The sequence below is a fragment of the Harpia harpyja genome, chromosome 9, assembly GCF_026419915.1.
Source record: "Harpia harpyja isolate bHarHar1 chromosome 9, bHarHar1 primary haplotype, whole genome shotgun sequence".
NCBI lineage: Eukaryota > Metazoa > Chordata > Aves > Accipitriformes > Accipitridae > Harpia > Harpia harpyja.
The window spans coordinates 19,460,238-19,473,737 of NC_068948.1; the positions used below are offsets into that span (position 1 = coordinate 19,460,238).

Sequence of the window (13,500 nt, forward strand, 5' to 3'; positions counted from 1 at the left end):
TAGAACAGGGCGCAGGATGCTGATTGCAGTGTAAATGTTAACTGAGGGACTGAATGGCACTCGCTGGGGGTGTGGAAAATCTAGTGCAAACAAAAAGAGGAGAAAATGGTCTCGCTGTCCAAAGCAGTCCTGCATCCTGACAGCAGGCTGGCTTTCGGTGGAAACAGAACAGCCTTTATTATTGAACAACTCAGTCATGCTACAGGAATGGAGGGCAAGATCAGGATTAATGGGAGATACCCAGCAATTTAAAAGATGGCTGTGAAAAGGTAGCTCAATGCTGAAAGAACAAGAGACAGGCCTAGACATAACTCAGCCTCTCTGCTGGCTACTTCCAGAAAAGGTCTCTAGAATTGGTCATCAGATGTTAAAAGAGATGGCAATGCACTTCTGTACCTTGGGAATGAAACGTTTTCATGGCAAAACCTCACTCTGTTGTTCACACCTGGGCCATTATATGTGTGTGAAAGTCTATTGAGTTCACATTGGAAAGGTGGGGCGTGACTATGGGCGAGTGAATCCACATCTGTTTTGCTTCTGGAGTGGTTTGGAACTGGGAGAGGAGAAGAAAATCCCAACTCTAAACAATTTTCTGGATAAAGAATAAGAAGAAAATACCTTCCAACAGGAGACAGATGAACTCAGGTGCATATTAATTGCTTTTCATTTCAATACCAAAAAATGCAAAAGGAACAAAAACCTCAGAATAGTATTAGTGACCAGAATATGACCAGCAAGGATCAAGACACCAAGTTTAGATTATTTACAGACCAGGGTTATTTTGGGCAGTGCTGTGTCCTTATTTTCTCTTGCTTCCAAAAACATTTCCAACAAGGCTGTGTATAAGGACCCCTGTAGAGGTGAATGCTATTTGTGACTTTGCTGTTTGTAACCAACTGGCTTTACCCACACACTCAACCCTAAAATGACCTCCATTCATGACTAATCTAGTGCTGAATTGAAAGTGGTGCCTTTGAGGAGAAAGCTCTGCATCGCCCAGAGACAGCAAGTACCAACCTGTGCTTCCCCACTACAGTCAGTAGAGCCAGGCCACTTACAACCACTGTAGCTCTTGCCCCCTGTTTATTATATGGAAGTTTGTAACGCCAGGGTTTGTCCTTCACCCAAGATTTACCAGAATTTGACCCATTTGCAAGTTTAGACATTACTCTGAGAGGTCAAATTCAATGTTTTATTCTATTATGTAGCTATTGAGACCCAGCCCTGCAAAGATCTGCTGCGAACAGCTTTCCTCAGAGGAGCACTTCCCTGCCAGGCCTTTGCATCACAGATGTGCTGTGTCACATGCTCTAGTATCATGTGTAGCCACACATTGCCATTAACCTTAGTAGGTAATAGGGTGAAACATGTCAGTGAACCATAAACCCAGACTGATTTAGAAGATAAATTGTAATGGCCCAGAAGTAGCTGTTACAGCCTTTCCTGTCAATACTTCACCTTTAAAAAAATTCCCTAAATACTTACTAATACTATCAGATGTAATGGCTGTCAGTAACATTTACTTTAAATAGTCCCTAAACACATTACATAATCCACATTTAAAAAGTCCATCTCGCCAATATCTGAAGGAGTCACAGCAAGCCATCCTGTCACCTCTGGTACGCTCCTGGGAGCAATGCTGCGCTTTGCTTTTTCACGTTCACCCTTCCTCACCACCTGACCCACCTCTTCTGAACTTTAAGATGAGGATAAGACACGAGAGGCAGAAACTCTGGGTGTAGCTGCATGATGCATCAGGTCCAGTGGCAGAGCTGGTGTCAGTTGTTCCTGCTCCCTCCCCTACAAAAAAGGGCGATTTCCAAGCGGTATCATTTTGGCACGCAGGCTGTGGCGTGGCCACGTTGATGGCAATAAGCCATGAAACTGGGCTGGGAAGGAGCAGCCTGATGGGGCAGAGACACCTTATGGCGATTTCTTGGCCCAGTAATGTGAGTTACATTGCTGCACCTGCAGAAGGACAGCAGCAAGCCTGAACGGAGGCTCTGCCCTTGCTTTGTCCCATCTCTCAGCTCATGGGTTTGTGTTTTAAGTAACAGTACCACAGTACTGCCGCACGCAAGCGCCTACTTGGCAAGTTGACAGCTGGCCCATCTGGGCACGTACGCAACCCAGCATACATTACCACTAGCTGAAGATTACTGTTGGTTAGGAGGGCAAATGAGTGGCACACACTGCAATTACGCAAAATAGGGATCATGATAATTACCGGATAGCTTCAAGAAGGAGGCAGGAGGAATCATTTTTCACATCATAAGTATTAACTGTCAGTGTCAATTATCAGTATTTATGGCTGCCATTTCTGGGATTAGCCAAGTAAGCACGGCGTGATGAAGTAGGGCATCACCGCCGGAAGTGGAATCACACTCCTTGGGGCAACGGTGGAGCCACGGCATAATCCCAAGTGTCTTTCAGGTGTCATCTACCTCCTCTGCCTCTCTGGCAATGCAAAGCGTTGCAGTTTTGTATGTCAACAGCATTGAGTAGAAAATATCTTGGCTAAGACATCTGCAATTTTTAGGTTTCACTCAAGCAGGGCTGATGCTCCACAGCCTCCAAAGAAAGGGATGATCCTACATCTGTGAAAAAAGCAGACCTATAAATAAATATACTACATACAAAAGAAGTCATACATCTAATCCTTCTGTTGGGAGTCAAGATCTAGACTTCTGCAGTGTTTAACTGCCTGGGGCTAATATAGCCATATAGAGGGTAAAGTCCTCTTCATTATTAGGTGCAGCTGTTTCAAACTCATCCAGATGCAGTTCCACCTGTGTCGGAGGGCACAGCAGGAACAAAATCACACTCGTGCCCAGAGCTGCCTGAATACAAAAGAGGCAATGCTGACAGAAACATCACTCTTTACCAGGGCCATTTCTAAAAGAATCAATAACCTAAGTGGAAGCCAGCATTTCCAAAACCTTGCAAGTAGCAATAGCACAAGTTAAAGAAGGATGTGGAAGGTGACTTGCTGCACACTGGAAGCAGGAAACACCAAAGTGTTTTTAGGAAAGGTGGGGAGGGTGGTTTTGGCTGTGGACAGAGGCTGCTTGCGAGGAGCTGCACCCCCACGGATGGGCACTCTCGGATGCCATCTACTGGTACCTTACCTGCTCGCTCGGCTTAGGTACCCAAGCTGGTCTCCTACCACACTCCGCGCCAAGTCCACGGGAAGGAGCTTTCTGACTTACTAACCCCCACACACGTGACTGGAGATGAAACTGTGTACAACTAATTGCATTCACATGCATGTTTACAGATCAAGGCCTATACGTGCTCCTTCTCTCCAGACTAAGTCTACAAAACCAGACTCTTAGGCCTGCTCTGTACCCCGCACACGTCCACCTGCAATGCCAATGCTTACAGCTGAAGGCCCTGAGGGTGTAAATTCACTTGTGACATGTCTCTAGGTCACTCAAGTGTTCAGAAATGGCTATGCTGCATACACTTCTTGAAAAAAGGAAGATTAGAGAAATAACAGTGCCAAGAACTATCATCTCCAAAACCCAATTCAACAATAAAGGTTTTTTAAATGCCACAAGTAAATGCTGTATTTTCTATTTCATCTTCCTAACATACTTTAAGTAGCAGCACGTGGTCCCATCTCTGCAGTAAATGCCCAACACCAGTGATAGCTCTATAATAAAGGCCAGGAATACTGAGTTACCATCACAAGAATGTTGTTTTGGGAGATCTTTTCAACTCATATTTTTTAAACGGGAGCACTTCAAGTTATATTTTAAGATATCTGAGTCATCCTAGCAAAGCATAGTTCGTAGGCAGGGGCACCATCTTTCATTACACTGACTGACATAACCTAAAAACTTTAGGGCACAACAGGGATCTTGGTGTAGCGGCAGAAGAACCTTCCACGGACTAGAATAGTACAAGGCTATTAATTTGCACTGCATCTGTTGGAATATGATGAAATTATACCTCTTCCAGTGTAGGCAGTGGTAACTATTAGTTTGAAAGATGCCTGCTAAAGCATCACTAATTGTAAGCTTGCAATATAACAAAGGTGGTACTTAGAAAGCTTAGATGACACTTCTTCTCTAACCTAGATCTGAAAATTCTCCATTACTTTAATGAGCTAATTAATCATATCTTACCCTGAGACTTCTGTTTTTCCTATAAATCTTAGAAATGATGAATGTTGTATGAATCGGTCTCCTGCAAATTTACTGTTTGAACTAGCGTTTCAGTGTCTTCTAGCATCAAGGCACTGCTGGGAATGAGGATGCACTTCCGAAAGAGTTAAATAGAGCAGGGTCAATTATCACTGGAATGTTAACCAGAACTCTCTAGGGCAAGATAAATCAATAGTAAATACAATCTCACTAGGGAAGTGTGTGTCATTTTCAGTTCAGTGTACTGGAGAGCACACTGCTCTGTTAAATTAAGTAAGAATTGTAATAATATCATGCCATGTAGTAGAAATAGCAGTAGGTGAAGTTTCCTCTGTGAACCCAAGAAGTGATGCAATGGCAGCTTGTATGGATATAATTGTATATTTTGCTAGAGTCAAAAATAAAGGTTTTAATGTATTATTAAATTCCTTGCTTGGAGGCAGGCATTCGCACACCTACAATTATTTTAATTGCACGTTCCAGATTTTTTTGTTTTTCAGAATTTTATGACAGAAGCTGAAGTTAAAATGAATACCTCACAACATACTTTCCTGAGTTTCAGTAATAAGTTTTTCTCTTTAGGTAGTGGAGCAGTTTGTTCAGTGTGTTATATTTTTAGTTTTATGGAAAGGTTTTGGAAAAAAATGTGCCAAACAAAATATGTGTGGTAACCAGTATACAAACTACTGTAAATTAAGTAAGTCTGAAGAGCAGAAAAGATCAAATTTGGAAGCTGAAGACTACACTGCAGCTCAGGAAGAGGTGACAGTGGATTCACACACTGCAACCTCTGGAGTCCTTGTGAAATTGTGCCTCTTAGACATAGGGGGGAAATGGGCTTTCTTTAGAAGGATATTCGTGATATTTGTAGGTGAACTGCATCTGAGGAAGATAAAATATCATATTTCTGTTTGAAAGAATGACCTTGTGACTGAGAAATTTCACAAAAGAACAAAACAACACTGAGAAATGATGCTCTTGTGGTTAAACTGCAAGTAGGGAGTTGGCTATGTGAACTTGGCACCTCCACATGGCAGGCTAACATACAGGTTTGCAGCATGTTCCTACTCTCCAGTAACTTTTCATACATATTCCTAGTCAGCAGGATGTAGCTTAGCTCACTGTCACAGCAGGATGGTCATGGGAAGGACAAAATCCTTCTGCTCACCACATTTTTACCATGATTACCATGGAGCATCTGACACACTACACACATCCCACCTGAGCTCTTGGGAAGGTCTGGTAGAGCCTTTTACTATGACCTGGCCTCAGTTCCCGATTCTGCCACTGAATTCTTCCACGATCTGGAGAAAACCACACTGCCCTCCCTCCCCAAAGCCTGCTGCTGGATCCCCCAGATTGACTTTTTCACAGATCTTATCAACAGATAATATCTTTTCATCTTCTCTACACCTGTGGATCACAAGAACTACCAAGACCAGTGAATTTCACTGATGCCAGTGGTATTTCTGCTGATTTATAGCAAACTAAGTGGAATGGGAATTGGGTGAGAGCTCTGGGGAGGGGTCTCACACATTGCCATTCGCCACCCCTTCCCACTGGGGCAGGAGGCTGAATAGCAAGTGCTCATATGCTTATGGCAAGGGCACCTCCTCTAAGAAAAAATATTCATATATACCCAAATCTTGACTTTCATTAAGCTTAATGCATTTGCAGCCAGTTGAATTTGATAGAAAGCCTTTCCCAGGTAGTATTTAAGCTCATCAAGAACACTAATCAATGGCTGGTAGTTAAATGCATTCTTAACTTTTTATGTGCCTTGTCCTTGGGCCATGTGCTATGATGTCTTTATAACAGGATCATTAGGGAAAATCACAAAGATTAATAAAAATATAAGATGAATTGAGGGGTTCCATTAAATACAGCAAGGTTACAGACAAATGAGGCTCTGTGGTATTTTGAGCTGTAATATTTTAAGTGGGTTTTTGCTATGCTCTATTGTTTGTTGGCCTTTTTCTTAGTTCTTCCTTTTACAGTTGTACTGAGCTCATGTAAAATAGCTTGGTCCCAGGGCAAGCCTAGAGTTGGGAGGAGAAAAAAGCTCATGTTCCCAAACTGTCATGTTTCTATTCTCCCTCCTGGAAAGAATATGAAACCAGGACTAAAAGGCAGAAATTCTAAACAACCCCTTTGACTGTTTTTATCCAAAGGCAGAGTTTACAGCTGAAAAATTCCATTGATCCATCGGTATGTTTCTTAGAAAGAAGCAGGAGGGGAGAGTGCATTTATTTCAGGCAGATAAGCTCTATTTAAAAACAAACTATTCAGCTCCAGGCTGAGCTCCATACGCTGACTCTGCCCTTTGCAGGATGTAAAAGCTCAGCAACAGGTGGTTGCACGCCAGCCGCCCTTCCAGCGGTGCAAGCAGCAATCCCTGGTAGATGGAGCCTTTCAAGGTAGCCTGGGGCAAGTCACCGCATCTCCCTGTGCCTCAGTTTCTCAATGTAAAATGAGGAATGATGGCTTCATCTTCTACCTTTTGTCTTTATTCAAAATGCTACAACATATTATGTCTCTTGCCACATATTATACACAGCACCTAATACAATGAGGCCAGACCTAGTTTGGAGCCTGTAAATATGATACTAATAACTTTTAAGAGGCCAAGCGATAAGGATAGTCTGGGAACCTAGGAGTGAATTGCACCTTGGTCTGGGGTGGAGATTTAAGAATTTACTCTTTCAGCACTATAGTAAACTTTATGGTTTTCATTTTCTCTATTTTTCACAGAAAATCCTCTACACCATCTCTTTGTTTTAGTGAAGTCTTAGCTAGTCTGTTCTAGTTCTGATGACCTGGGAACAAGCTTCAGCGGTCTTTAAGGCACCCAATATTAACATGAAAGTCTGTAATCACATCTTCACAGCTGTTAGAGCCCACAGTGTCACTGCATGGCTAAAACAGAATTTGCTGTATAATCCATGTGCTGTGCTGTTCATGCATGGTAATTATGTATAACAAAATCCATAAGGAAGGAAGCAGCTACATATAGTCTGCTTTTAAAACCTGAAGGGAAAGACTTATTTTTACTATCCAAAGAAACCAGCTTAAAAGAAAATAGTTTCATACTTTTTTGATGACCAACAACCACTAAACCATCAGTGGCCCCAAATTTCACAATGCACTTTCTGAGCATCCTTGCTATTTCAGATGGTCAACTACTAATCTCTTCCAGCCAGCAGATAGAAACTTCTGTGTTACAGCTGTTTTCTCTAAAGAGCAAACCTTTGACTACACTCATAATGCAAGTAACAGGCTCACATGCTGGGAGGAAGATGGTATAGAGATGCCAGAGTAGAGAATGACCTCCATTTCTGGGTACCAGCATCCTGCCACTGTTGCACATCCACTCCCAAGTAATCTGTAGACCACAGAAGATCTTGTTCCCGTGCAGAGAGAGATATATGACCAGCTTTCCAATTTGACATAACTTATGAAATACTTCTCCATGGAAAATTTAGGCAAAACAAAACTGTCACTGTTTTATTTCCTACCCTCTTGCCCCTGCCTTTTCAGTATTTCATGGGAGTTGTAATTTGGGGGCCTAATTTAGTTCTGTGGTCAGCATCTCTTATGATGTATTACTTCTGAGACAATAAAAGCTGTGAAAAACATGTCCTGCCATAGCAGAGACAACCTGAGCACAGCCCCCAGCACACATAAGACAATGGATATAAGAAATAAGTGAAGCAGAGTTTCCACTAAGCACTGAAAGTAGGCTTATGAAATAAAAATGTAATTAAGAAGAAAAGCGAGGCTCTGGGGCAAAATTTGGTGCCCCGGCCTCAAAAAAACCCAACCCCCAAACAACAAAACACCCAACCCCAAAGAACCCCCCCCCCCCCAATCAAATCAGATTTCAGCAGAAAAGTCACAAATATTTTTTTTATATCACTACCAATCTAGTTGAATATCAGAAAAAGTAATTTAGGCAGTAAAGTTTGGACCAGCTTTGCTACAAATGACCTATGACTAAACGTAGGCCTGACACACGGAAAATCAGATGTTCATAGGAACTGCTTTATTTTTAGGCACCATAAGAACTAACTCATCTTGATATCTCAGTAGCATTTACTTCTCTGCTTTCAAGCCATGCCTTGCTCCCCAACACCTTAACTGCCCACCTAAATGCTACTGTCTTTTGGAGGGGGTGTGGTAAGGGGCAAGGAAAAGAAACAGCCATCAGCAGAGAAGTAGAGCATTCAGCAGGCAACAGCCCAGTGCTCCTGCTTTTGAGGCTGCTCTTGGGACTCTGGCATTGCCCAACAGGAATATTTCTGCTTTGTTTAACACAGTGAAAAAACATCAGTCGACACTGTAATGTTAAGAGTGGTGGATGCAAGTACAACCGATAAACAAACATGTCTTTGTTTTAATAGTGGGGAGTGACTTATCATAGTTAATTATAGAAATTTACAGCTATTTATGTGAACTCAAGAAAGCAGAAAACATTCATTTGTTGGTAGTGTAACTGCTGGGTGGAGGCAGCCCAGATACATGGAGATGAATGCTAGACTGTATCTTGTTTGTCTTGTTATGCACAACTTTACTATGTAAATTTGAACTTCAGTGAGTAGCTACTTGGCACATTAGAATGTATAATTATAGACACACAAAAAACCCATGGAAAGTGACATTTAAACATTGTTTCTTTGTCACATATCAGTTAAAAATAGCAAAAAACATATTTACTTTAATCCGCAGTAGACACTTGGTCTCGCACCTGCTGCTCACACGCAAAATATGTCATTATCACTCAGCGTCCATCCTCTTACACAGAGAAAACAAAGTCACTTTGGTTCAGTTTTGTCTCACTTCAAGCCTCAGAGGAGCTGCACTTACAGAGGAATGTTAAGCAGAAAACAAAACCAAAATAGCACAACATCAACTACAGTTCATTTGCAGGGGAAAAAAAAGCTGCTTTTGTGTGCATTCAATAATTATCCCAAAACAATTGTGATACGATGGCATGAACTCCAGAAACACTTTTTTCCGCACTTTTCAAAGACTGTGCGATGCTACCAGTATACCACTGTCATCATTAGCGGGCACACCACTACTGCAGAAAGTACTTGGCCAATGGTACGGAGCCGGCAGGGCCAAAGACAATATGGTATGCTGCACACTGCTGTTAGATAATGCTGCATATGTCCTACATATTTCTTCTGGACAGGAATTATTGTGAACAATTATTTAAAACACGTAAGCCACCAGTTTCTAATGAGCACCAGAACTTTTGCTAGGAAGGACCTAAAAGCATTCCTGGCTCTGTAAGGACAAGTTTCAACTAGCAATCATCTACATCTAAAAACCTTAGATACATAAATAATTCTCCAGTACTGCAGTGGCTACCTGCATCATACTCATCAATGCATTTATCTTTGGAAGACCTCCTGGAAGAAGGGAAATTGATCTTTTTACAGATGGAGGACCAAAGCTGAGAGACATTAAGGAAGGAGTAGCCTGTCTGAAGCAGCACAGGTGCAGGCGTCCCCACGCTAGCACTGACCTAACCTCATACTCCGTATGGTGTGGTGACATGCAGCTGCGATGGCTCATGCTCGCAGACACGAGGCTGGCTGTGCTCAGGCTGGGCTATTTTTGAACTCTGACTCTCTACAGGGCTTGTTGGAAAAGGACTAGATGCCAAGGAGCAGTGCTGGAGCCAGCTCCATCCCCACCGTGGACACGGACATGCCCCCTGTGACTTGCCCAGGATTACACCCAAGGAAGCTGTGCAAGGAAAAGAGCCGAACCAGAATTTGCACGGAAGCACCGGATCACTTTTCTTCCCATAAAAACAACACTCACATTGAACCAGACCTCAGAAATTTTCCTTTCTCTTAAGTAAGGCCAAGAATTAAAGGGGCGTAAGGACCCAGGATTTAGGATGTTGCAACCTGGATGTTGCAATTTAACATAATTTTGATTTAAACTTTCAAATATCTCTTCTCCCAAACTCAGCCTTCTCCCAACAAATAGCTAGTATATAAAATTAAACAACTGAATAAGAACAAGTTTTACACATTATCCCACAGAACATGGGACATGTCTATAAATTCCTCAAACTATCTACATAGGATGCAGCCATCTCTGGGGTGGAACAAGTAAACTGTGCAACTGTCGCGTAGCAACAGTATTGAGAAGCAAAAACCTGTGTTTAGTCAAAACTACAGCAGGGGATTTATTGACTACTATGTTACTGCTGAGGAATCACGCAAGCGAACCAACTTCCCATGGCTGCCTTTTTCTCATGCTCTTTTTTTAAAGAACCAAAGACACGGAGCTATTTTTTTCCCAAACAGTCCTTGCCTTACAATATCTTGTCTTGTTTTCTTGTTAAAAACCTTTCAGCCATTTATATATTGTACCTCAAACCTGTACATCATGCGTTTCAGAAGCAAAAGTGAGCAGCTTCTGCTGGGCTATGTTCCCACGTTTTTGATCCACTATTTGTTTTGCAGTTATAATGATTATTTGTAGTTAAGAGATCAATGGAAGTTCTAAATATATTCCTGTGACATCCGGCGTACAGCTTGCATTCAGTCACAAATGAAAATAACCACACCACGCGTGGGTGTCTGAACAGGTAACGCAAACACCCAAGCATAACAGGCCTGAGGAGATACCACAAGGAATACCAATTCAGACTTAAAATGTCATATGGCATCATTACACTATGTGTAACAAAAATAAGTGAGCAGAATGGAAAGGTTGCAAAACTGCTTGTAAACAACACTACCAGGTGGGACGCTGATGCAGCCTCCTAAAATGGCAAGTGAAGCAAACTGTGTAACCCACAATTAATGTGTCTAAAACCAGTGCACACACACACCCCCCCCCGCCCCCAAAAGTATCAACCAGTTGCAGGGGAACGAGAAGAGGGGACTGAAGGGAGGAAAGAAGGAGAAGTTATAAATATTCTTAGAGATTTTATGGTTAGACATATTATAAAACACCAAAGACATCTGCAAAGTCTGCTTTATTCTACAGTAGTAGTATGCATCACGCAGGGTGCTTAAACCTTTGTGCTGTTTTCGACTTCTCCATGTGCTTCATTTTCTATCCATTAATTCCTTTCAAGCCATTCTTACGTACACCTCCTACTTTAACGAGTCTTTACAAAACTGTACTGTTTCTCAGGTCACACTTCAATTTGTGAAGAAAAAAAATCATGTCTGATCTTTTTAGATCTTTCCTTTATAAAATAATACTTATTCCAAAAGGCTTTCTACTGGTCTGGTTAGGTTTTTGTTTTCTCTGTTTCTTTCCCAGGGCAAAAATTATAATTCATCTTGGTACTACTGAGCTCCTCTTTAGCAAGTGCTAAATAACCAGAAATACATTGGCTACTGGCTAAACTTCAAAAGCCTGGAGTGTAGTCCCAGCATGGAGGCTGCACATACACGGTAGAGAGAGCTGGATGCATTATACATTTGTCTGACTTGAGTATTCACAGCTGAGGAAATCAGGTTGATTGGTTCTGGGTCTTTTGTGAGCGCTGACAGATCCTGACCCACATTTGTCATCCTAGTCATTTTATTCCAACCATAAAGGCAACTTTATTTCCACTCCTTACCTGCTCACTGGGAGACAGGAGACTGGTTTATTAGGAAAAGAAGTAGGCATTAATCAACTTACTTGCATGACAGAGACAGGGCTTTGTCTATCATATTTCATATGTTGGCCTATACCTATGTTTCAACTCAAATATATCCAGCGTCCAAATACAAGTGCAGTCTGACCTCCACATCTAATGAAAAAGCACCAGAGAGCTTTACCTTTCTTTACCTCTCAGCACTGGCCAAAATGGGTGCCTACATGCAGTATTAATGGGCCGGCCTGGTTAAGGAATCCCAGACAGACTCTGCTATCATCTCTCCTAGTCACCTGCTAGCCCCATGCTGCCTTCAACATGTTGGCCACTGAGTGCACACAGATGAAAGACTTTCCCCGTTTTCCCACCTGCCTATCTTCTGCAGAAGCAGGCACACAGGTGAAGCTCTGTATGCCCAGATGACAGGACTCCCCTTGCACTCACACAGCTCCTTACTCAACCTTCCCAACCAGCCAAACCTCAACATTTTCCTGCACAGAACAATTGGGCAGAATCATAGGTCACCTTTCACATCTTCCTGATATGCATGCACAAATCTGAAACTACCCTTTTGTGGATAAGCTGTTTGAGTTGTTTGTTTTTACAATGTTATCCTGCCTGTGTCAGTGTAGGACATTTTAAGAGGTGAGAGTACCCATTTAGTTGACCCCCAGGATGGACTGTGATTTTTTTTCTCAATGTAACCTCAGACGTGTCCTGCTCATTTTCTGATCATGTCCAGATTGCTTCTCTCCCAAGAATGGGGCGCTTCATGATTTCTGACACTGAGTCAGAAGCAACTAAATTGCTCAACACTTTGCCTTTGAAAAACAGGGACAGGAATTGATTATGGCTAAGCGAAGCTGTCAGAATACAATTTACTAAGACAAAGTCATCTACATCACCTAATGCCTTACAGTGTTTCGAAATTTGCAGACATGTTACTAGTGAGCATGTATCAATTACCATTCCTTGAATGTGGCAGAGAGGATTTCTCTACTGAGTGGCTAAATGATGTGTATGTTGAAACAGATTTAACTGAATGTAAGTATGTTATAAGTAATTTCATTCAGAACTCCCACATGAGACAAATCACACCCATTACTGAGAAGTACAGCTCCTGGAAGGAGGCCCAAACCTATATCTGAAGTTAAAGGCATTGGAAAAAATATAGGGTGAGGGGGTGGAAGGAAAACTGTTAATTGCTCAGGAGTATTGCAGGGACATAAGAAAGGGATTCTGCTTACATAACTTAAGCCACTTAAAAATTGGGTGTCTAGACTCCTTTTCCATATGCAGATAGAAACCTATTTTAGATAACTATTTGAAGATGGAATGAACTGTCCAATGAAGGCAAAGCTAAAGGACAAATTAGAATAAATCTCTTAAAATAAGGCAAGACGATTCTACTCTGCCGCATGAGTCTATCCTGAGATATTCCTTATTTTCCTTTCCTCTCGCAAAATACTTCAGAAGAATAGTAAAATAGGTACAGAGTCACAGGGGTAGGAATTAGGTAACTGATGTATGCGGGTATGGTCTGTGATACAACGGTTTGGGTGTTTTGATAATACATGTACAACAGCCTGAAACACGAATATTTACAAAGCAACAGTTCCCAATTTTGCAAAGGTCTCCAAGTGTGTGGAAAATACTACACTGAGCTTGCACAAAGACAGTAAAATCTAGAAGACAACTAATACAGTCACCCTAATACACCCTTCACTCAGCGTG

General features: G+C 41.9%; 1 long non-coding RNA gene across 1 annotated transcript in view; it reads right to left on the bottom strand.

Moving 5' to 3' along the window:
- The window catches only part of LOC128145989 (uncharacterized), a 344,835-nt gene that overhangs the window by 96,871 nt on the left and 234,464 nt on the right, over window positions 1-13,500 (bottom strand). The window lies entirely within an intron of this gene.